The following is a 24,804-nucleotide window of genomic DNA, read 5'->3' as shown; positions in this document are numbered from 1 at the left end:
TGTTCGGGGGGACTTAAGCTAAAGCAAACATTTGTGTTGTTCATTTGTTTATTTATATTTTTTCTGTCTTATTGTGAATTTTAAATGAACATGCCATCGAACACATAACTCATAGATTCTTTGCAGTTGATAAATTATTATAGATACACTCAATTCCAAAAAAAAGTAAAAAACACTATATTTGAGCATTTTTATACATAAAAATATAAAAATTCTTTTTTGCTGAGCCGCCCGCCCATTTCTGAAAATAAAAAATTACATACGAACAAAATTTAAAAAATATTTATGTATGAGTTCAAAAAACTTTTTCAAAAACGAAGAAAAACATAAAACGATTGAAAACCCCATCATGGACCAACGCAGTGAAAAGTTGGAGCATTCGAAAAAAATTGAAATAAGTAAAGCAAAGCCATTACTGCACATCAGCGGAGAGGCACCAAGCACCAGCCAGGCATACACAACACACACCCCCACCGAACTACCACCTCCTCACTGAATATCGAAAATAAAATAAAATTCGAATTTTTATATCACATCTCATATAAATTGTGTGTATCTATAGAAGCAACCTTTCATACATATGTGTATCTAGATACATTTTTGTGTATATTTAAAGTGCAAAGGGGTTGTGGGAAATAATGCACCTAGGCGATATTTTCCATCATATATGCACCTTATCCCTCTCTATATTTATCCGAATGGGGGATGAAAGTTTCGTTCAGCAATGGAGGTTGTTAGTGAACGGGGTAAAGGTGGTTAAATCGTTTTATATTTACCCCCCAAAAAAAAACTACCACAAGCACGACCGACAACCAACTTTACCGACTTTACCAACGCCAGCGACGACCCGGACCGAGTGACATATGAGAGCAAGCGAGAGCAAAGAAAATTTTAAATAAAAAGTTCGGCAGAAATATCGATCGGATTTTGTGTGCTTGCACTCATCCCCTCGTTCATTATCATCATCGGTTCGGTTAATGCTGGACCCGCATTTTGAATCAACCCATAACCATACCCATACCCATATCAACACCCTCCCTATTTAGGTCCTGGATATGGGAGTCCTCTTCTATAATGCACGCTGCATTAAAAAATAACGCTTCATCGCCACCGCCGCCGCCCGGTGTTGTATGTCTCTCTTTCCTGGTTGGAGTGGCGCGGCAGCAGCGCCAGAGACAGCAGTGGCGGCAGTGATGCTTTGTAGGTGATTTTTATGCGTCCATTGGATGTAGCTATATATGGCTTTCAGGCTTACCCCGGATATAACCTTCGGATGGATGTGTCCACTCTCCACCAATGACCGGCCCGGCCATCAGTGTTGTCCTGTGATTGAAGCAGATGTCTGATTTAAAATCGACAATGCCCTGATGTATGTATTATGCTTTGTACATACTCCAATAAGCTGTAGCTATGGTAAATGCATGCATTTTTCTATAGTCACTTCTCTTCTTCCGCGCTTCCATCACCATTGCATATTCGATACGATTGGATTGAATTCCTCTTGGACGCGCCATCTACCGCCATCATCATCATCATCATCATCATCATCATCATCATCATCATAGGCAATAATGGGCGCGGACTGTTGGACACCTCTTTTAGCTCATCCCATTGTCCCCTGATTAACAATTTTGTCATGATGGACGCACTTATAGATATGTCCAAACGCAAACGATGCGCAAATATGCGTAGCAAGTAGCCACCAGCAGCAGGGTGAGAAACGGCTACAATTGCAACCGATGGCGATAGCAACGGACGACGGGCAAACCACGCAGCAAATGCAAAGAGGAGGATTTTTATTTTTGTATCTACATATATATATTTTTACTTGAATGGATGCATGCAACATTAATGATTGGGCCAGGCCAGAATGTTGCTGCTTTCACTGATGATGGCCATTTTATATATTTTGTTGCATCATCGAATTTTTTGTGTTGCCCTAAAGGGACATGCATAATGCATGCATATATTTATATGGATACAAAGAGCATTTTGGTAATTATGTATTCAGGTGGAAATTATTGCAAAAATATCCTACCTATGCTCTTTTTCTACTGAATGCTGCTGATCCTGATCCTGCCAATGCTGCTATTATGCTGAGTTTTAATTTTTAATTATATTCCATATGTTTATCCTTTGTATTCGTTGCATTGCATTGACGACGACGACGACAAATATCCTTAACCTCAGGGCTCAGGCGGTAAAAAGCCTAACGGTGCGGCGGCGCGCGGTGGGATGGATACATTAAAACCACTCAGGCATATAAATCAAAAAAGTATCTACAAAAAATCACTGTGATTGGGATTTAAAAAAGTAGCAAAAACAACAATTCAATATTTGAAACTTATTTTTTCAATTTTAATTGCAGACTGCAGACCTTTTGGTTGAATTGATAAATAGAAAAAGTTGTAAGGGTATGGCGAAAATTATATACCTACAGGCCAGGAGAACCATGAATCTCCTCCTGCTACTTCTTCTGCTTCTACTGCTCCTGCTTCTGATATTTGCTGATACAGACCTGAACAGAATGTTGGAATGTGTTATTAACATGGCTAATAGATGCGTGTTGTCTATGTAAATTTTATTTTTATGGTCAAATGCATAATTAAATATGTACTTTCATACAAAAATAAAATAAAAGGTATAGCAAGTGTAGGAATAATCCCTTTTTTAAGCCTTTAACCTCATTTGAATTTTTCTACTCGTATCTATAAAAATAAAATGCTCGAATGGATTACGTATTAATTTTCTTCATAATGGGTAAAAATCGGGTTTAGAGCTAAGGTTGGTAGACCTACCTACCTACCTAAAACATTCAGAGATTAATCTAAGTGCGGACTTATCTTCGAAAATACAATTCTAAAAATGACGATTAGTTAAAGTTTGTGGTTTGAGATTCGTGAGGCTTGATTTTTTTCAGAAGTTATATGGAGTAGGAAATGAAAATTTATTTTGGGGTCTTTAATATGTTTTTACTGATTAAAGATGATTTAATTTTTGACCCATGATTCAATTAATTTAAAATTTATGAAGTTTCTTTAAAATTTTACATAAATTCTTTATTACAATTTATCAGAAATAATGTGATGTATTTTTAACCAATTGTAATATTTACTAGTATATTTTATCATTTAACTTATGGGTTGTGGTTACATGCGTTTTGAAATAATGACTACGCGACTAGACAAATTTGTGACACAATTAAACGTCAACGCATTGACCATTTGCATTGACAGTCTAATAGAAGCTTTAGACTTCTTAAAAATCAGTTAAAGAAATTGGATGAGTAGAAGCTAATTTACTCGTATATACATTCGCAAGTTAGTAGACTCATTAATAAATTTCAATCACATTCATCTTGGTTTTCATCGTCAAGAGTAAGGAGTCTCATAAAGTCCTCAACTTCCAATAACAATTAAGTTGTAGCTTAACAAACATAATTGATAATGTAAAAAAAGTGAGTACGCATATCAACGGAAGGGGAAGAAAATAACTTTTGAATTTAATTAGTGAATTACAAAATGCGTATACGCCCCAGAGCACCATTTTGATAGAAACTTTTATATTCTCCGAACTTGCTGTTACCCTTTGCTTCAAGTTTGAAAGAAAATGGTATTTGGGATTTATAGTCAAGAATGTTTGATTGATTTTTCTTATGTATATTTTCTTCATGAAAAACAAAATTTAAGGACAAAATTATATGCATTTACATTTCAAACATTTATTAAAAAAAAACTTTAAGAAAATAGCACGTTACTTGTTGTTTAGAAAATTAAGTTTTTTAGTACATTGAAAAAAAAAACTGATTAATTGATCAATTTAAGAATGAAGATGAATCTTTTTTTCCTATAAAACTTAAAACCATGAGATGTAAGTCTGGAAAAAAATCTAAAAGATCACAGTTTTGCGTGTTAGGAGGCGTGGCATCCAAGACCTTGCGATTTAACATCACTGAGCTTCTTTTTTGTAGGGTTGTATGAAATCGTTTGTCCAAAACGATTTACGCCTTTGAACAGAATGTTCGGCCTGTTATTGCTGATATAAGGCTCCAAATACTCCAAAAATTGCGCATCCCGGCCAGAATTTATTCGAGCAAACTTCGGGTCGAAATAATTTTTAGAACATAATTAAAAACACTTATCTGAATAAAAAGGCACCATTTTTGGCCATAATATTAAATTACAAGTATTTTTTTCGCCTTAAAAATCGTAATTTTAAAAATAAACACCCTTTAAAAAAACGTTAAAGTTTAAGAAATCTCTTTGAAAAGTATTAATATTAATACGTTATGTCTTTTCACTTAAAACAATATCGCCCAAATTAAAAATGCCCGAAAAATTACCAAACTTTAAAAACTTTTTTGTGTTTTATGAACTTCGAAATAAAAAGAAGCGTTCGCCAGAATATTAAAAATTTCATACATATTGCCCAAAAACATTTCCAAAAGATAACACCGCAAAGCTCAAAATCAATATGATATTGCATAAAATTAAAATATTGCCCAAAAGATGTCAGGTGTTTCACTAAGTGTATAATTTGTATATTCTGATAAAATGTTTGTTAAGCTTGGATACTTCGGTGTTTTGTGTTTAAAATTTTATAGCCCAAACGACAACATTAAATGAAAAAATGTCAGATCGTCCAAAAAATTGGAATGTCAAGAAAGCGTATAAATAGGTCTTAAAGTGAAATAAGGCCAAATTTTAAAGTAAAATCAAACGAAATGGTTTCCTTGCTTAAAGTGCATATAAACAGTTAAATAGACATATGTTAATTGGGGCATGATGTCTCCTGCAACCCCTCTGCTTGGGTTCGCTATAGTGTTTAGTGATAAGAAATGGTAGAAATCATAACCTTCGTTGTGCCCAAAATAAATGTCACAAAACCCAGCCCATATGCCATGAAACCCAATTTCAAAATTCAAAATTATGTTTGGCAAAATTATATAGACAAACTTGGGCATTCTTTTATTTAAAATTTATTTGAGCGTTAGGGCATTTACTTTGCGTTTTTGGCCATTTTGTTCTTAACTTTTAGGACCAATTTTGGGTTTTAGGAAATTTTTAATAAAAAAACGGCATTTCAAAACAGTCAATATATTTAAACAATATAGTGTTGCCAGATGAAAAACAAAATGTTAAAAAAAAATCAACAAATCAATCCTTCTTCGCACAAAAGATGTCTAAATTTGTTTTTACTATCATGTTTTTTTTATTTGTTCGTAAATTTCGAAAAATTAATTCACAGTTAAGTTAAAAGAGGTTGCAAAAATTATATTAATCAGTTATATTTACATAAGTTGTCACGTATGCCAAATAATAATGATAAATTGAAAAAATATTAAAAACTTCACTGAAAAAGTTCTAAAAGTTCCTCAAAAAAAAAACCTTAATCTACAGAAACATTCTTACCTTACCAACCCTGCTTTCCTTTCTCTTTTTTTCTCGATAATAATACTTTATCTGTAAAATTCAAACTGGATTTATCGCTATTTTAACCTCTTTTCCATCTGAACTTCATGCCATTCCCATGAATAGTTATATTCATATAATTTTCAAAACCGCATCATACGAATAGAGTATCCTTATCAGAACATTTTAAGTACGGAAATCACACGATTCCCACCATTTACATTAACAATGCATTAATATGTTTCTTGATATCTTCTACAAAGTTTCCAGATTCAAAAATGAGAATTTATGTAAATCACACTTCATTTTATAAACAAAACAAAGAAGCTACAAAGTGAAAGTGATTAAGTACAATGTAAAAATAAAAAATTGAACAATACAATTTTTCTAATTATAAAAATAAAAAGATTAAAATAATGAGAATAACATTTTTTGACATTTAATTTAAGTCAAAATCATCACATTCACTCTTATTATGTGTTTCATTGTCCACTTGAGATTGGAATGATCACCATTTGTGTATTAAATTGTAAAATAAATGCAAAATCTAACAGATGACGTTTAATATAGTTAAAACGTTTTATCTCGTTTAAGGTTTTATTTTTGCTGATCCTCATCAATAAGTTCTCAAACTATTTGTTGTTAACATGGTAGCCAAAAATGTACCTTACAAATGTCAGTAAGTTCAAATATTGCATAAGTTTTAGGACACCCTGACCATCCATCATTCCAACACCATAAGACAAACTTGACTTTTAGAAATTTCAAAAAAGCTTTAAGTTTAAGAACTGTGTTCAAAATCATCTCTTTTTCCATATGTCCTGATGACCTTACTCATATTAACTCTATCGCGTCATGTTTTTGAAATATTAGCTTTTGAAATTCAACTAAAAATTTTCTAAGCGGAGCTCACTTTCTGCTCTATCTCTGAAACGTTTGAGCATCTAAACAAATTACTGGAACAAACATTTTAACAAGTTATATATTTGAACATTTTGGTGAAGGTATTAAAACCATTTGATTTGTACAAAATTGGGGGGGAGCAATCATTTGTAGAGACTTACAGCTCTCAACCAGTCGTGTGTGCAATTAATGTCAAGAATGGAGGGGACCTACATTTTATATGCCGAATGCACTTTTCATGACAACAACAAGATCTTGGAAGATGCTTTAAGTGAACAAGAAATTTTAATAGAGAAAGTCAGGGGTTGAACTAAAAACCTTTACCATGACAGTAGCATTTGATCAAATGAAACGAAGATGCTCTTTTAGGTCTTTTGATGGTCCATAACGTTCGCACGCGGAAACCAAATTGTACGTGACTTTTTACAAAACGTTTAGAACACCTAAAGAAAAATAAAAACAACTTTCCATATAAATATCACTCATTCCGAGATGAAACCCCTTATTTAAATACTCTCTAATAAATTGTAAAGTATTTTGAAAAATCTCCCTAAATTGTTATATTTAACTAGGGCCTTACATACATACATCTTCAAAAAACTGCTGAACCATTTATGTTAAAAATATTTAAAACCGAAAAACCAAAACTAATGTTGAAACCGGGTGTTTTTAAATTTTTAGAAAACAGTTAAAATTGACGTAAAGATTTACGTATTTTTCATAACAATAATGAAGGCATTTAACTCAAAAAACTCAAAACTTTAGAACTCAAACAAAGACGCAAAAGTCAAAAGAGAATTTAAAAAAGAAACTATGTAAAATACTAAATTGCATCTTAAAAACAAGAAATAGACTGTGTTTTACAAAAGCTCAAAAACACTGTGCCTGTAACATTTGTATAAAGAAGAATTTCAAAAACCGAGTGCGATAAAAAAAATATTAGGCAAGATTTAAATTCGGGACAACTCAATCCATCAAAAATGTATTGTATTATTTGTGGGACAGAAAAGTAAACGTGTTTTGTCGTACAATGTTTTTAAACTACTTTAATGTTTAATAGTATTTTAAATGTCATGATAACTAAATATCAGATTTTTATTATTTTAAAATTTGTTAAGCTTCAGGAAAGGGAATCTCGAAAATTATTTTGATTTTTCTAGTTTATTTTGCCAAACAAAGAATTATTTTTTAATACAAAATCGTTTTCCATTCACAGAATTGTTCACTGTATTCGTCCCCTAGTCAAGTATTTAGTTACCAAACTTATTGATTTCTCAGTAAACGTCGTTTAAAAGTGCGCCAAATGTTTAACTTGCTTCTAAGTGTGCACCAAAACAAAAATCTCTACAAAATAAAAATAAATCGAATAACTTACAAACAAAATAAATTAAGACAATAATTATTGTTGTTTTACAGCAAATTTAATTCAATGACAAAAATACACTTCCCAAGAATAATTCAAAAAAAGGTTGATTTTCACCAAACAGATAACTAAGCCAACCCCAACATCTTTACTGAAACACCGATAACTTTTGCATTCAAAACACAATATATTAAAAAACAAAAACACAAAAATACAAAAATAGGTAAAGATAGATTGTAAAAGTTCGACGAAAATAGTAGTACGTAAATTCCTATAACACAAGTTGTACCTACCTTAACGTATAAAGTTGTTATTTACGTGAGGAACGACGCGACGACGATGCCGACAACCGAGGCGACGACTTTGAAAGAAAAACAACTACAAAATACTGATAACAAAAATATCAAACTTATTTTGATTTATTTTTAGATTAATCAATAAAACGTTTTATTTTTATGTTGAATTTTTGCATTATTTCGATAGTGAAAACTAAATGAAAAAATAATAAAAGCTTCAGCTTTACTGGCGGCAAAAGCCATCGACATCGCCATCACGCAGCATCGTTCATTTACCCTAAAAAGTCGATCACCCATCGCTTACGTCAAAATGTGTGCGATAAAGAGCATATAGCCACTTAAATTCATTATAAAATCTAGAAAAATAAAATAAAAATCAAACATTTAATTGCAACAACAAACCATCATTCTAATGTTTTTATACGAACGAGTAAAGTATCTTTCTGCGGCTTCGGTGGCGGTAGTGGCGGCGTTAAGATGGGGAATTTCTTAAACCCGTGCCACTTGCATAAAGTTAGAATACATACACTTTAAGCTATATGAAATATCGAGCTAGATACATTCTTGTATATTCGTTCGTTTGTCGTAGATACACAAAGTATCTATCTCTGTAATTTTGGTGAAGTAGCTCGTACTCGTAATGTATCTAAAATGTAGGTGGAAAAAAGCTTCTTGTTTTTTTTTTTTGTTCTAGTGTCTTCTTGCATCTGAACTGTGAAGCTACTTGCTACAAGATGAGAGTCGAATGACGTCATTAGCAGATGTTTTTACTCTTGAATGTGTCTTCAAGAACTCTCAGAGTTTTTAGATGTTTTTTGTTACTTTTTCTGTGTACACATATTTAAAAAAATGTATCTTACAGATATAATGTGATGTGTGGTTGTTTGTTACAATTTTTATTTATTTTGTTCGTAAATGAAATGAATGTTTAAAAGGAATGGAGAGAGAAGAGGGTTATAGATAATGTAGCAGATGAACGACCCATTAGGGAAGGTACCTAAATATATATCTAGATAGACTGAATTGAACTAAGATACATTCTTTAAATGGATGCCATCACTATCTACTATACCTATGAAAAATGCTCGTAAAAATCACAGATGAAAATGGAATATTACTTACACGAGTTTACATACTAAAAATCTTTGAATATTATGTTGGTATGCAGGCGCAGGGTAATTTACCTACATATGTACCTATGAATTAAGATAGATACGAATACGATACGAAATTTTGATAATAATGTAAAAGAGTTTACCAAGCAAAATCAAGGAAGAAGTAGTATAAAAGTACTTAAATGAAATTATTATGGCATAATAATACTTGAAGCTATAAATTTATATATATGGAGGTATGGAAGATAGATACGTTGGGCTATTTTGTTTATCTTTTCGTTTAAGAGTGAAGTCTTAGGATTTAAAGACTATTAAGATGCATGACCGTATTTGAGGTATTCAGTGTTTTCTTGCAGTGAGGCAGGACGAGATTTAAGTACTTATATTTTGTTTACTACACTAAGGATGAAGCAGATTTCAGTAAGGAAATAGAGTTTACCTTTTTTTTTAAACTTCCCATAATAAGTCATTAAATTTCTTCACGTTTCAAGGTCCCTAAAATATAAAAAAAATGATTTTAAAGGGATGTCTTTTAGTAAATGTGAACAAACTTTTGAAATCTAGTGCAATTTTTAATAAAATCAAAGTCACAATTTTCTTAAAAAAAGATACAAATTTAGAATAAATACTAATAAAAGTTGTTATGAATTGATTTTTGACTCGAATATTTGGAAAATATGGCTTCAAGCTATTAATTTTTATACTCGCTCAAATTTTTGAAAATTTGTAATCTCTAGTTGTTTATAAAGAACAAACGTCTACAAAAAATACTGCACAATATACTCAAACTGCACAAAAATACTTAAAATTTATAAAAATTGGTTTGCGCCTTAGTAACTTGAGAATGAAGATTATTTTTGATCTTAAAACTTCTTCATTTTACACAAAATGTTGTTAAAATAGTTTGTTCAAGTTTTAAAAGTCTAGGTGGCCACTTGAAAAAATTTGCATGACCAATAAAAATGACCATTGTACCAATAAAGGACCAAAATAATGTAATTATTGTAATCGATCCGATTTGTTGAATTGAAAATTGGTTAACCCAAAATAACTCACAAACCAATAACGCTACCTACTTCAATTAAATTTTGTATTATAAAATATATTGTAACGTGATAATAAAGACGTCACCTAAAATATTTAACGAACAAAAAATGGTTATATCTCTGAAATAATTGTATGCAACGACGAATAAAGTTTTTGACATCTGGTAAAATTTGAAGACAAATCGAATTTGTAGTTTTTTTATAAAATATAGAAATATAAAAAAAACATTACTAAAAGTTTGTAAAAATTTACTTTCGACAAATATCTTTCGAAAAACTAAAAAAAATATTGGCTACAAACTAATTTCTTTTAAAAATATAGTTTCCGACATTCCATTGAAAAAACTGACTGTTGGATTTTAATAAAAAAATTGAAACTACAAAAATTAGTAGGCACTTAAATGCTGCTAAAATTGGGTTTCGACTTAAAAATTTCGTTCACAAAATAGATTTTGAAATCAAACTATTTCATCATATTTAAAATATTTTTGGTAATTTTTAAATTTGTTAGAAGAGATCACAGCAATAACATCAAGTTATAAACGAACTTACCTAAAAGAAATATTTGACTGTAAACAGTCGAAATGTTTTTCCTGAACACCTTTTAATTTTAATAAAATAGCATTATATGGAATCTCGATTTATTCGGGAAAACATGGTCATCTTCTGATGAGCCCAACCATTACACCGGGGCGAAACGCATATATGAACACTTATGCTGGTTATATTTTAAATCATATTTATTAAAACTTACCTAAATTTCGAAAACAATATTCATTTAAACCATTTTTATGACAACTGTCCTTTTCTCAAAATTTTGACATGTCAATTTTATCCGTAAGATTATGATCTTGAGATGTAATGCTTTTGAAATGTTGCGCCATCTGTTAATAAATTGTAAAATGAATGAATTCAGCGTATGCATTCAATAATCGTGTTTTTGCTTTGACTTGCATTTTATTTTTGAGAATAGAGTCGAGTTTTTTTCAATTTCTTAAAAAAAGGACCAAATGGAATAACAAATGATCATGCGAATAAGTAAGAAAATTATGACCAAATTTGGGCGTACGACCAAACTGTCAAATATGTTACAAATTTGAAGATTTGGTTACATCACAGAATCTTTTTTCGTGAAGTATTGTGTTTTAGAAAAAGGAATCCGATTTCCCAAGATGAAAATGAGTATTTAAAATGTTTCTAATAAAAGTAATAGTTATAGAAGAGCTATTGGCAGCAAGTTTTTTGACTCAGCGAACAGTTCATATCAATGAGGATTATTTCAGAGTTCATTATCGGGTGCTTCGAAGGCAGCATTCGTAATGCTTTCGTTTGATCTAACAATTTTGTGTGTCTAATAGCTATAATATTGTATTCATAACATTTTACTAAGATTAAATTTTTATTAAAATGTTTGACAAATTGCTTGTAATTGATTGTACACAGTATTATCTCAATACCATAACCTGAAATTACTCAGTTAGTACATTTTATAGCAAATATTCAATTACTAATCACTGTGAGGCCTGATCTCCAAAATAACAAATAAAAAAAAAGCTTCACAAATTTTCTGAAATAACGTCCTAGAATCAAAATAATGGAAAATTCTAGTTCGAATCGTTATTCAAAATATAAAGACCAGGAACTTTTTTTATACATTTTGTTCTATATTAAAAATTAAAACTGTTTTAATTTCAAATTTTAGTTTTGAAAAATCTACAAACCACCTATTTTTTTTTTAATAATTCTTTTAAGAAAATGTCTTTTTGCCGATTAAAATTATGTTTAAAAAATCTGAAACTAAATAATTGTTCTTTTTTATTTTTATTAAGAAGTTTATACTCTTATCAACATTGTTGGAGAATTTTTTAAAAAAACAAGATCTATGTAAGTGCTATTTGGAAGGTTACCTGATTTTTACTGCTATGCGATCTCTTTTACAATTACTTGGTCAGCAGTTTTTTTTAAATAATTTTTTTTTTATATTAGCAGTTATTTAGAATATATTAGGTATTAATATCCATTTAATACTTGATTTTCGTTAAAAAATGTTGACCATTTGTAAAGGTAACGAATTTTGAAAAAAATGTTTTATTTTTCTTTAATCCAGATAAAAAATGTTGAATGTTGATTTTTAATTACCAAATAATATTCTGAAAATATAAGAGTTTGTGCACAAAAAATTATTGGAATCGGTTCATCCCGGTTCAATCCCAGAGAAAATTTAAAAACAAATTGACGGTTTTAAGAGGGGAGTTTTCAGTACCCCTCCAGAGCAATACAAAAATATTTTTTGTATTGCAAAAAAAAAACAAGTTAAGAAACCAAATTTTTAGAGAAAATGTATTAAAAATCAATCGGTTCATTTTTGGGAAAAATCGAATTTTCGATTTTTGGCTAAAAACTTTGTATGGGGACTACAATTCTTAAAAAAGGGAAAAACGTTCCAAAAGCCAATCAGTCTAAAACCTTAGTTTCCAAGTGTGAACATAATCGACCTAATAGTTTGGGCTGCAGTGGCGTCGTAGACAGACAGGCAGCAAGGCGACATTAGTTATTTTAGCTCTCGTGTTTAGGAAAACTACACCATAGTTTCATTAGAGTCTGGAATATTTGTATTTCGTTTTGTAGTTTTCCTAAACACGGGATTTTAACGATTTTTTCTTTATAAATACATGTCTTAGTGTCTATTTTTACGAGTAATTAAGTTTTCTTTCGAAAAACCAGTGAAGTATGCTTTCAATTAGAAAACTTAAAAAAATCGTGCAACGGGAACCCTTACTTTAAACATGAAATCAAAAAAAGTTCCTTAATAACAATATCAACAATTTCAGTAAAAACTTTCTCTCAAACATTTTAAACAAACTATTATTTATTAACAAACCACTTTTTAAAAATACCCATTCGTGAAAAATTTGTTTAACAAATCGTAACCTAGGAAGCAGAATAACTCATTCAAAATGTTAGAAATTAAAATGTATTTATTCGAAAAATCTGAAATTAAAAATGTTTGTGATTTTTAAGAGCTATTTAATAACTTAAATTTTGTAAGCTAACTTTACTTACTAAAATAGTTTAACATTTTATTAAATGGTTAAAATGTTGGTTCATAGTTTTCATCAAACAAACTTATAATAACGGACAGAATTTTTGACAATATAGCTCCGTAATTTCAAAGTTCATTCAAATATTTACAAAGGCATCATTTAATTTGGGTGCATTCTTAAGACTTTATTCCGAAAAAATGTGTTCATAATACTTTTTTTTGGATCAATCTGATATAAACTCGAGGTGGGATTTAAAACTACTCCCGTTTGATCAAATTTGAGAAACAAGAAGTCTTCAAATTACTGGAAAACGTTCTTTTTCAGCTTTCAAACAAAAGAAACTAATATAAAAATGTGCTCTAGATTGGCCTAAGCTTAAAAACCTTCATAATAAGTTTTCCGATCTAGGCCGGTTTCATGAAGTTCAAATTTGGTAATTGATTTATTCAGTGAAATTTTGCACTTTGGTAGAAGTTTTTGATGGTTTGAGTTCGTCAGTGTTGTCCCCAAACACATTTTAAAGCGCCACGACAACACTTCTCTTCTCTGTTGGTTGTTGCCTTAATGGTTTTTTACGATTCTTCTAACACTAATGCACAAACTATCCCCCTTAAAATTTTGTATCTAACAGAAAACAAAATAAGTGCATCTGAATAGTATTCGTGTATCTGTATGGATGTCTAAGCTTTCCCGCTCTTTCTATCTCTGTCTCCCTTCAACTTACTCCCACTCGCTCTCTCTCTCATCTTTGAGTATAACTCTCCGAAAGCTTTGAAGGGGTCAATTCAAATTCAATACCAATGCATCCATCAGATAGATAGATAGGTATAGAATTTTAGAGATACTTTTAGGTATTTTTTTTTTTTGTTTGCTGACTTGCTGCCCCTGCTGCTGCCATAATAATAATTGCGCTGGTCGTCGCGTCGCGTAGCGTCGTTTTGGTTTCGTTTTTTGATGTTCGACGTGGGAAAAGCTTTGCAATTTAGTTTAGTTAGTGTTTGTTGCCGGGCTTTTTGCGTGTATACTTTCACTCGCCGTCAGTTTCCGACATTTTTGTTATTTTTTTATCATTTATTTGTCTTATTTTTGCAAAAATAAACCCGGCATTCTGAAGAAAAAAAGAAAATAAAACTTAAAAAAAAAAACAAAAAGCAAGATGGAAAGAAAAATAGAAACCAAAAACCTGTGAGAGAGAAGAATTGTTTTGTTTACGGATGTGTAAACATTGAAAAAATATCTAAACAGCAAAAGCAGAAGCAGCAGCAGCGCCGGGCTACGGATACGGCTACAGGCTACGAGTGGAAAATACAAAAATAAAAATTTAAGAAAACAAAATTCGTGGACAAGAAAAACAATATCGTGTTTTGTTTTCCTTGGAAAAATAAACGAAAAAGCTGAAAAATAAAATAATATGGGGTTTGCAAAAATTTAATGAATAAAAATGCCGGCAATGTCTTCAGTTTTTCGCATACCTTAGGTACATATATCTATGTATATACCTAGGTTCACTCTCGTCGTCTTCGACTTTTGCGCTTTAGAAGGAAGGAAAACGAACGAACTTATGCGAGAGCCATCCAGCTCTATACCGAAGATTATTTTGGTTGTGTGAGTTTTTATTTTTCGTAGTTAAAACATCTTTTACTTGTATCTGAATCTGAATCAATTCGTCATCCACCCACCATTTTGTTTTATATTTTTTTTGGTTTGTAAAAATGTAGTATATAAGTTTTTTTTTTTAATTTTGTTGTTTAAAGTTTAGTTTTGAATTAAGAAAACAAAATAAAAAGTTTCTTTATTTTGATTTTCTGAATTCAAGGAAGATATTAAAAATGAATAAAAACAAAAAACGGAAAATTCTCGTTTTCAGTTGTGAAAATTGTGAAAACGTGATTCAGGAGACAGGAGTTTCGGCTTCGGGGGTGGATAGTTAACGAGAAGTAGCATATGGCGGTTTGTATCTACGTTAAGAACGAACAACTGCCATGTGCTTCTAGGTTTTTGGAGCTTTTTTTCCATTTTTTTGTTTTATTTTAATTGACTTTGTTGTTGAATAAGAAGAAGAAGAAGAAGAATAAAAAAAATGAATTAAAACAACACAGCTAGAGCTAGGTAGGTAGGTACCTATAGATAGATAGATAGATACATTTTTATAAAAGTGCATTTGAATTGAAAGCAAATTGCATGTGTTATTATTTTTGGTGTGGAGAGGTCAAGATCAGCTGTGTGGAGGTGTGGTAGTGAGTAGGTAAGTGAGATTTTTCCATTTTTTGTTGTCGTTGTTAATTGCAACTTGCACTCGTAGTAGCTTAGGAATTTCTAGGTACATACCCACCTACCTAGATTTTATTTGACAGGGAGATATGGGCTTTTGAATAGGGGTAGGTTTACTTAACCACTTATGTTATGTGGATAGGTAGGTACTTGGAAACGTACTTATATTCCTACGAAGGTACATTTAAGAATGTTCCTTCATAATTTTGAATACATATGTTTTTAAGTGTTAAAGAAAAAGTTACATTTTAAAGTAGATGCAGGTACATATACCTAAGCAGGTACATAGGTATACATAATTGAAGCATTTGGATGAAGAAGGATATAATTATATTGAAGTTTTCTCAGTTAAAGTAAAAGAATTCTAAGGGTGTAAGATGATGATGTAACAGTGGGATGATTTTTATAAAATTAAATCTAAGTGTAGGTATGTACCAACCGAGGTACTTTTAAAAGACTCTAAGATGAAAAATTTAAGATGTTTGTGAGACTTAAATTAGAGAAGGAGGTACCTAGCAACATAAGTACCATTGTAGATGTATATATGTATGTAGGTATGTAACTTTAATCTTTTTATATACTGTAATATATAACGTCAATTGGATTCATATGACAGACTCTGGAGATTTATGGAGGTACAAACATCTCATATAAGATCGGTGAATGGTTCTTGAAGATTTTGTGTAACTCTGCTAATGGGCTTACATTTTGCGTTTGAGTTGCCCAAATAAATAATTAAATATTTAAGATTTAAGATTAATATTGTAGTAGGTTTAAGGGAAGTTAGGAAGATCAGTGTATTTATAAATCATTAAGATATATTTTAACATGGTGATTCTGGTTTTTATTTATGTTAATTGTTAAAAGTTTTTAAACTCAATGCATTGGCTAACAATGAAAGTAAATTGAATAGGTGCTTCTTCACCTATTTAAAAGTAGTGTCACTCTTTTACATTTAGTGCTAAGGTGAATTTTTATCCCCCACTGACAAGATTGTCATTGTCATTGTCATTGTCATTGTCATTGTCATTGTCATTGTCATTGTCATTGTCATTGTCATTGTCATTGTCATTGTCATTGTCATTGTCATTGTCATTGTCATTGTCATTGTCATTGTCATTGTCATTGTCATTGTCATTGTCATTGTCATTGTCATTGTCATTGTCATTGTCATTGTCATTGTCATTGTCATTGTCATTGTCATTGTCATTGTCATTGTCATTGTCATTGTCATTGTCATTGTCATTGTCATTGTCATTGTCATTGTCATTGTCATTGTCATTGTCATTGTGTTTAAGGTTTGTCCAAACAACTCTTACCTCAAACAATGTAAGCAATTAAGGAAGTGTGATAAGATTTGAAAGGATATACTGATCCGTGTTTGTTTTCAATAGCTGCACATTGCAATAATTTGAAAATACTGAGCAAGGTAAAACATTCTGCATTCATGTAGTACGGCAAAAGAAACAATATCTGTACTAAACCGCAAGTTTGAAATCGTGCGTAATTGTAAAATAAAATGAAAGGCATTCCTTAAAGCACGAATATTAGCATGAATTTTTCGATCTTTCTATGTTATAAGATTTATTTAAAATTGGTATAACTCAAACAAATATTTGCTCATAATCTTAAGGGCAAGGTTTTTCTTCCCAAATCCATTTGGATAAGTAAGAAAATACTACTTAAATGGTCGCTAAATGAAAACGACCTTATCCTGTTAAATGATTTCCTTTTGGAAGTGAGTTTGTAACCAAAACACCGCATTTAACGAACTTTAAATGCATCATACCATTAATGATAAAGTGATTTTCTTTATCCAATCGGAATTCGTAGCCAATGTTCAATATTTCAAATCTCTGACGTCCAGAACAACATTATGAGCTCTTCCCAAAACAAGTTAGTCCTTTTTCTTGTTGTTTTAAATTCAATCGATTTTAAGAACAAATAACTTGTCTTGTTTTTCTTATACCAAAATTAATATCAGTCAAAATGAAAATAAATTAGTAATACACAAGAAATTTCTTAATATCCGTAGATCAGGCTTTTCTTACTTCCACATAGATTTGTGTGTGATTAATAGTCTTTACTTTGTCTTATGCTCCTCATCTAACAAAGAACCATTATTTGTTTCTTAAAGAAGCTTGATGATTGTTTAAATGTCTTTGGTGGTTGGCAGACTATAATAACAATGCCCACATCTTTCCTTCAAAATAGTTATATTCTCTCGCTCTTATTGTAAGCAGAAGATATTAATAAATCATTATGACTTTCCCTACATTTTAAATGCGAACACTTTATTGTTTGTTTTGTTTTGTGTTTCAAATATTTTAAAATCGAATCACAATTGTAAATCAAAAATAAATTCTCCTTAAATAGCTTTGCCGCGCTTCTGCTGCTGTTGCTATCTTTTTTCGGCGAACCAAAAATGACGCATTCAAATCATAGAATCGAGTCAAAATGGCCTTCATTTGAAATAAATGAATTTTTCATCGCACAAACACTTGACCTTCCTCAAAAACAAAACACGATCAAAAGTCTGGTTCTTGTCTGAGAAAAAAAATAAAATTAAATAAATAAATTAACATCGAAAAGAAAAAAAAATTAAATTAAGTATGCTAGACACATTTTCACATGTGGACGCGGTGGACACTCCTACATTGCCGACCCACCGACGACAAACCCGACGCAGACGACGGTTTTATTAGCCTCCCCAAAAAATTCAACCAAAAACAATAAATATAAATAAAAAATGCAAGTTAGCAGAAATTTTATATGACGTTATCGTCTGAAAATGTCTTCCTTCTTAAATTTCACGATAAAAACATAAATTTAAATTCTGTTTATTTTTTCGATTTGTATTTCCGGAAACGGAAGTAAGATTAATAAGAATTTAATTATTGAACATAGAAGTGTTTCAAATTTCTCATGAAATTGCATAAGTGCATCTTTTTTAAAATAAATACATATGTCTACTTTCCTACACGCAGCCCTTCTAATTTGAATTTATTTTTATTTCACATTTCAGAAAGAAGATCAAACTTTTAGGCGGAAATTTTTTGTTTTCGGTAAGTTTAATGACTTTTTCAATCTCAGCAAGAGTTTTTTAAGTTTTATTTTCAAATTCACCCAAACTGCAATCTACGAATACGAAGCTATGTAAATGGAATGAAGTAAAAACAACAAAAATTTAAAAATAGTCAAATGTAAATTTAGAAATTGAAAGTGCGCCAAGAATTGCATTGAAAACATTTGTCTGATGCACATAAGCCCGAACCAAATTGCAGGGTTTAAGTTTTTTGTTATTTGGTGTTGTTTTTTCTTTTTCTGTCTTTTGCATTTCGAAGCTATTTTTAAATAAGTTTGTATGCAGTTTTTTTTTGTAAATTGTTATACATGTTGTATAAATTGTATAATTTGTGTTTTTTAACATTATTAAAATGGTAAGCAGAATTTTATGGTTTAAATATGTTTGACACGAAAAGTTAATATCTATATGTAAATATGTTTATTGAATTGTTACAAAATGAACGCCATGCAAAAATAGCTTTGTAGACATTTTTAAAATATTTGCGAAATGTTCCAAACATGCAAGAAAATATTATTCAGTTATAGGACTTTAAAATGAAAATAATGCTAACTTACGCAAATTCATCTGAAGGTCGTACAAAAGTTTTTGAGGATTAATGCAGCTGCAAGCAAGTTTAATAAAATAAAAAAAAAGCAATGAAAAAACAAAATTGTTACGGTTTAACTTTTTTTAAGTTGTTTATTTTTTTGTCGGCATTTTCGGTCTATCAAAAATTTTAAGATCCAAATTTTTCAATGATTCTTTTAGTGTGATCGGCAAATAAGTAATAATACATAAATAATAATACATAAACATAACAACCAATTTCAGTTTTATAATATTCAAATATGCAGTTGATCTTAAAATATTTGCTATTGAATGGAAACACGAACGAAATACAAAGTCCATTTTTTTCAATAGTCAATTCAAAATCAGAAAACTTAAAACTTTTCGTTATTGTTTACAATTTGCAACTATTATTTCTTTGCTTAAAAGGAAAATAGCAGACCACTTACACTTTTAATCCCTCCTCGGCAAAAGAATGTCTTTTTGTAGATAATTTAACGGATTAAAACCTCAGACAAGTGATTGGCATTCTAAGTAACATCAACCGACAACTTGATCTTGTATTTAAAAAAATAGTTTTAGATAACTCATCAGTCAGTTTGTCGAAAAAGCCACTAACCTTTTTTTACAATGAACTAAACTATTTAATTTCACTGCATGTCCTTTTCTACCGACGACGTAGGATTGCTTCATCAAACCTGCCTTGGTATAATCGTAGACTTCGTTCGCTGGGCAAAAAAAGGAACAAGCTACGGGAACTATTCCTACGAGTTGACCCTGAGACATCACAGGAAATTGTAGACCCAATAAACTCGCTAAAAATGTAACCGTCATACCTATTTCACCTGAAATTGAGAAGGCCACTGGACCTAAAGCGCTCTAGTGAATTGTTATCTCAAAGCAGACTTTATATTAGCTCCCTAATAGGTGTCCTTACGGGACACTGTCTTATAGGCAGACACGTAATACGACTTGGTATAGCCTCAAATGACTTCTGCAGGAGCTGTATGGACAAGAAAAAAGAGGACACAATCTCTCACCTTCTCTGCACTTGCCCTGGGGAGTCATTCCGTAATTAACGAAACGATTATCATTAACGATATCGTCAATAATTTGCTTCACGTAACTTTATCACTATCGTCTCGTTCAATCGTTTTCAGTATAAGTTCGTTGAGTATATTATACTATGACTGAAATGTTAAAATGAACTCAACGAAAGATAATGCTTGTTCAATAGCTTGAAAATGTTATTAAACTTGAGTTTTCTCTATGAAAAATTTTGAAAATTTGCAAAAAATGTATTGTTAATAAACATGCCACCTATTTTGTGATGTTTATTTTTATTGTCACTTTTTGTGTTATAATTTGTTGCCGCCGAAGATAAAACAATATTATCAAAATGTTTGTCCAATATCTGATATTTTTGTAAATCAGCTGCAGTAATAAATCCAATTTGGTCCAAGGAAAGGAAGTGAAGGCTTCATTTTATCCACAGGGAACATAACTTGGCTTTAAAAATATTTGTTTGTTTCCAAAACTAATTTGGATTGGTGCTTTGTGCAAGAACGATACAAAAATCGTTGCCTGTCGAATATACCAATGTTCCTACGCCCCAAAGTTTCAATAGTTACAACAAATTTTAATATTGAATGTTACATTATGTATGTAGAACGACAACCGTCTTGCAAATTTATTGTTTATAAAATCATAATAAAGTCCTCTTTTGCAATTCCAAAACTACAATTGTTTATTTATTTAACAACAATAAATTAAGAGAGATTACTAATGCTTGTATATAAAACCATGCGTAATAGAATTCATTGTATATTTTTGAGTTTTTATTTTGTAACAAAACTTAACTACACCGAACCTTTTTTGCTTCAATTTGCTTAGTTGTCAATGGAAATTAATAGCAGACGATACCTACTTAGCTATTGTGCAAACGCTATAGTTTTGACGGTATCACTTTGACGATTATCGTCTTACGTGAAGTGAAACTATCGTCGAAACGATATCGTCTGACGATAATCGTTTTACGGAATGACCCCCCTGCTCTTTCACTAAGACGCAAACTTCATCTGGGAGACTAAAATAAATAAATAAATTAAGTGGCGCAACAGTCCGTTGTGAACCAGGGCCTAGTGACTTACAACCCGCAACCATTCCTGTGTGCGAGTACTATTGTCAGGAATGGAAGGGACCTACAATTTTAGGCCGAATCCGAACGGCTAATTTGAGAAAGCACTTTTTCATGACAAGAATTACTCTTGAAGGAATTGTCAATTCCTCGCAAGAAGCAGTACCCGCGAAAATTAATTTTTATATATCTTCTTTTATAATCCCAGTGAACTAGCTAAAAAGGATATCATATATCTTCTTTTCTTTATAAAATCTCAAAATGGTTCGACTATTAAGAAGTAATTCTCTAGATCCACGTGGTATCACAATGGGCTAATCGAAAAACGAGAATAAAGTTGATATGGTCTTAACAGAATTCAGTAAAGCATTTGAAAATTTTTGTTTAATATCTTATACTCTTTAAACTCTTATTCTTAGGTTTTGACCTTCTGTTTCTGGAATGAATTACTACTAACCCTGATAAAAATCGTGAATATTATCTCCGATTTAAATCCGCTGATTTTCAATCCTAATGTAGCCTTTTCAGGTGTTCCCCAAGGTAGTCATTTAGGCCCTGTTCTCTTTCTACTTCACATTGAAAAAATAATATACAAGGCCAAATCTACGTTAGGTTTTGTTAAAAGATGGATCACGATCAAAGAATTTTCTAGCCCTTTGACCCGTTCGCTTAACACGACGTTTGTCCGAAATGTACTTGAATCTACATAGCAGATTTTTTATCCATATCAAGATATGAGGTGTGTTCAAAAAGTACCCGTAATTTTCGTTTTTTGAAAAAAATATTTATTTATTCGTTTAAATCAATGTGGTCTTCTTCAAAGTAGTCCGCGGCAGATATAATACACTTAAGCCAGCGTTTTTCTCTATCTTCGAAGCACTCTTGATTCAGCCTTTATTTCTTTCATCGAGGAAAAACGCCGTCCTTTCATGGGTTTCTTCAACTTTGTAAACAGGAAAAAGTTACACGAAGCCATATCTGGTGAATACGGAGGTTGAAGCATGACTACGGTATTGTTTTTGGTGCTAAAGCCATGAATTATTTTTCAATAAATCTGGGCGTTTTACGACCTTGTGGTAAGAACTCTTGATGCACTTTGCTATTTAAATCGAAGAAAACAGTAAGCAAAAACTTCACGTTTGATCGAACTTGACGTGCTTTTTTCTCTCTTGGTGAACTTTGGATGCTTCTAGTTGGACGATTGTGCTTTGGTCACGACATCATAACCGTACATCCATATTTCATCAACAGTTATGACAGTTCTAACACTAAAACCAGCATTAACAACCCAATTATATTTTCAAATTGGAACTTGAAATTTGAACTTTTAACTTTAATTTGTGAACGCACACTTTTACTAATCGTATAGAACTGTCACTGTCAATTCCTTCAATAAACTCGCATTTTTCATAAGGATCTTGGATTACACCCATAAAAGATTAAGCTGACTCAAAAATTGATGTCAATTAAGCATTTGAAACAAGGTGGCGTATGTTTTATAAAAATTGGACTCGTTGTCAAATCCTTTTTTAAATTTTCTATTTCTATAATGTCATTTTTCATTCAAAACAGTCCCCTATATTTTTTGAAATTTGACAACTAAATACAAATCTATTAATAGAAATGGAACGATATACGTTTCAAAAAAATGCCTTCATTATTAAAATTTGCTGTCAAAATGGTGAACGAAGGCCGTTCTCATTCGGCAATTCTAAAACCGCTGGAATAATGTGAGTTGTTGGGGCAAGTTAGTAATTTGATGAATAGAAGCATCGAATAAAAACAGCTGAGAATATTGTTGCTGTATCCCAAAGTGTTGTTGAACCGATTCTTCTTTGAATTAGGCATTTAAAAAACGACAATATACTGTATTTATATGAAGACTTATCCTCAAGGCTTTTAAAGTTCAGTTAAATAGGTCGTTAAACAGCAATGTTATTACTTTTCTGGCCGGGTCCCTCAAATGCATCAAAATGAATTATGATGAAAAATAAAAACCTTTGAAAAATTAAACTTGTTTTTGAATATTAAAATGAAAGCTCCTTGGAAACCCCTGAACTGATTTTATGTCTACTAATACAACCTAAACCACTTTAAAATTTAATTGCTGGGGGTACTGGAACACCCTTGTTGTTATATGACGTTTTAATAATTATTTGTAGAGGTGTAAGACTATTTTAAATATTTGTATTAAAGGCATACACCAAAACAACATTTATTGCGATTTTGCTATCGGAGCTTAACAAACATTTTTAGTGCAAAAAATGCTGTACAATGAATTTGACACCTCTGTTTTGACTTTTAAAGGTGAAGTAACTTAAAGTGATAAATAATAAATGTCTTGAACATTTGCGTAATTTGAGTTAAGTTTTAAATGAGCTTAAACTTACAGACTTCAAAAAACTTATCAACCAATTTTTTAACATATTTGACTTTATTAAGACTTTATTAAATCTCTATTTCAATAAGTTTTCGAGAATTAAAAAAAAAAGAAGAAAGAAATAAAGATTCGAAATTCTTTTGGAAAAATTTGAACAATAAACAATTTCTTAATTTTTGTATTAACTGGATTTTTTTTCACAAATCTACCATCAATACAAACCAACTTTGTATTAATAACAAAAATTCTGATTCAATACTGTACTGTCAAGACAAACTTACAAACTGTACTAAATACTTAATTTAGCTGAAAATGTTGGCATTTGGCTCTCCTGTCATTTTTGGAGGGTGTGTTCGTTGAGTGTACTACATAACTACTTGTAAACATGGGATTGAAACTAGAGTAGATACAATTGTTTTTAAACAAATGTCAAGGGTGTATTTAAATATTGAACTTTTAAGTTCTGTTTAAATTTATATAAGTAATTTAATAATTTAAATCAGTAAAACCAATTTTTAATTCAATCAAAATTGTCACTCAAGGCTACAAATCATTTTTATAAGATAACTTATAAAAAATAGTGAACAATACAACTTGGTCAACTATAGAAGCCTCTACACTCCGGCTATCATCAATTTTTTTCTGCAAAGGCTGGTTGAAACATATCTGAATATGTTTAATATGAATCATTTTACCATTGCCCTCAAAACCTCTTCTCACCTTAATATTAAACAAAAATAAGACTGGGAGAGAATACAGACTACAGAATAGTGAAACTTTCCATAAATAGCATCTGATTGCTAAGTGAAATTCTAAGAAAGACCCATGGAACCCCATTGGCTTTAAATTTAGCTAAATGCTTTATTTTTTGTTCAGTTTAGATAAAGAGTGGAATAGCTATGGTGTATGGTGGAACGCCTGAGGCATTCGGTTCATCGTCGTCATCATCATCATCATAGCTTAACCATGGTCTAGAACTATCAAATTGAATTATCTTAAGTGTTAGCAAACAAACAACGAGGGGAAAAATAAGAAAGATGCACTACATCCATTTTATTATCTTCACTCTGTTAATGGCAAATTGTTCAAGTTACAACATAAACTAGGTATGGGCACATAGATACCTTTAGAAAAAATAAAAGAAGAACTCCTACTTCATAAAATGCCAAATGCATTAGAGCCAGAAAAATAAAGCAGTTAGCAT

The 24,804-nt window shown here is 31.0% G+C and overlaps 1 protein-coding gene across 15 annotated transcripts in view; it reads left to right on the top strand.

Annotated features, from left to right (window-relative positions):
- LOC129939153 (zinc finger protein 250) overlaps positions 1–24,804 on the top strand; it is a 149,694-nt gene that overhangs the window by 67,438 nt on the left and 57,452 nt on the right. For 13 of the 15 annotated variants that reach the window (XM_056047040.1, XM_056047054.1, XM_056047041.1 and 10 more), the window contains exon 3: positions 18,475–18,514. The exons of 1 other annotated variant lie outside the window; for it this stretch is intronic. The gene's annotated coding sequence lies outside the window, so the exon portion shown is untranslated. Of the gene's footprint in view, positions 1–14,113; positions 14,784–18,474; positions 18,515–24,804 lie in introns of those variants that run through there. One more of the 15 variants, XM_056047045.1, reaches the window with a different exon arrangement.

This window comes from Eupeodes corollae, chromosome 1 (assembly GCF_945859685.1).
Source record: "Eupeodes corollae chromosome 1, idEupCoro1.1, whole genome shotgun sequence".
NCBI classification, from domain to species: domain Eukaryota; kingdom Metazoa; phylum Arthropoda; class Insecta; order Diptera; family Syrphidae; genus Eupeodes; species Eupeodes corollae.
Note: the sequence above shows the minus strand (reverse complement) of the source record. Positions and strands in the feature narration are given on the sequence as shown.